General features: G+C 49.4%; 1 protein-coding gene across 1 annotated transcript in view; it reads left to right on the top strand.

Moving 5' to 3' along the window:
• The first annotated feature begins 455 nt into the window (after window positions 1–455).
• The window catches only part of DCTN1 (dynactin subunit 1), an 89,172-nt gene continuing 88,271 nt past the window's right edge, over window positions 456–1,356 (top strand). The window contains exon 1 of the mRNA XM_019474189.1: window positions 456–603. The gene's annotated coding sequence lies outside the window, so the exon portion shown is untranslated. The remainder of the gene's footprint in view (window positions 604–1,356) is intronic.

Raw genomic sequence — 1,356 nt, 5'->3', positions numbered from 1 at the left:
TACTTCAGTGTGGGTTTAGGAAATCTCAATGCAAAGGGCTGGAGTTGCTACGCTGAAGCAATTTCATGGGGAGATGTGTGTGTATATATTAAAAAAAAAAAAATATATATATAAAAATACACCAAGATGGCATTTTGCTTTCCTAAATACTGTTAGTGTTGAAGCTACTTGCCACGTGGACCGTTTCTTATCCCGGATTTCAGCAAAAAGTCTGAAGGTTTTAAACTGAATATTCCTTGCCCTTTTTATGATAGTTTATCTGTAATGGTGAGTATCGCTTCGAGAGTTTGGGCAGCTGCCAGGCAATCATTGTGGGTCCTAATAAAGCTATGGCTGCGAACGGCCTGCGGGGTGGCCGGGGTCCCTGGGGAGGAAGGGCGGTGCGGCACCGGTGACGTTCCCGTAAGGGCTGATGCGTGGAGATCCGTAACGTTTGCTGCTTTTTTTTTGCAGGTGAATGAAGATTGCCCCAAACTCGGGCAAGAACGACCTTGGTGTGTGAAGTATGCCCCGAGCTGATCTAGTTCAGTCCCCCGTGCGGCTACACGTCTCCTGAGATCCCCTGAATTGGGTTTGTGAACAAACACACAGGCAGCTTTTACGGTACGTGTTATTGCCTAGAAAATTCCTAAATGCCTGAGAAGGGGCAGCGCTGGGGTTACGGCTCGCTGCCCTCGTCCCTTCCCTGGAGTGCCGGCCCCTGCCCAACGCACCACCTTTGCCTGTCCTTGTCCTTGCTCTCGAGTCTTGTCTTTTCAGCACCAAGGGTGCGAGGAGGTCTGCTAGAACCGTCCCTGCTAGGGACGCACAGTGCCCTTTTATGACAAGAGATTTTCATGTCGGTACTCTGAGAGGTGAGGTTGGGTCCAGAGGCACCTGGATAATCTGCTTGCCCAGCAGCTGATGTTGCTTGGGAATAAACTACGCCCGTGCTCCGTCAGAGGCCTGGGGTTCATCGCGTGCCGTTGTGAGACGAACGGGGCAGGAGCTGCCCTGAGCGCAGCTGGGGATCGGGCAGTACGAGGTGAGACCGTGGTCTGTCTTAAGGCTGACATTTCCTATGATTTGCTAAACTAAATTCGTTAAAGGATGTTAAAACAGTAAATTTATTTCAGAGCTTTAACGTGAATCGGATAATTGGGTATGTTTTGTGGGAAAAGGGGATGCGGTGGCTTCTGGTAGCTGTGGCAGCCTCTGGAAGTGCCAGGAAGATTTATTCATCTTAGGTATTTTGTTTGGTTGGAACAGCAGTTCATCCAAAAATGACGGTGTCTGAGTTTGGGGAAAAAACTAAATTGTTTTCCTCTCTGTAGAGCAGGCTTTGGGCCGAAATCTACTGGCTCTACAGAGGCTGGC

Source organism: Aptenodytes forsteri, unplaced genomic scaffold (genome assembly GCF_000699145.1).
Source record: "Aptenodytes forsteri isolate BGI_AS27 unplaced genomic scaffold, ASM69914v1 Scaffold729, whole genome shotgun sequence".
Classification (NCBI taxonomy): Eukaryota; Metazoa; Chordata; class Aves; order Sphenisciformes; family Spheniscidae; genus Aptenodytes; species Aptenodytes forsteri.
This window is presented reverse-complemented; position numbering and strand designations above follow the sequence as displayed.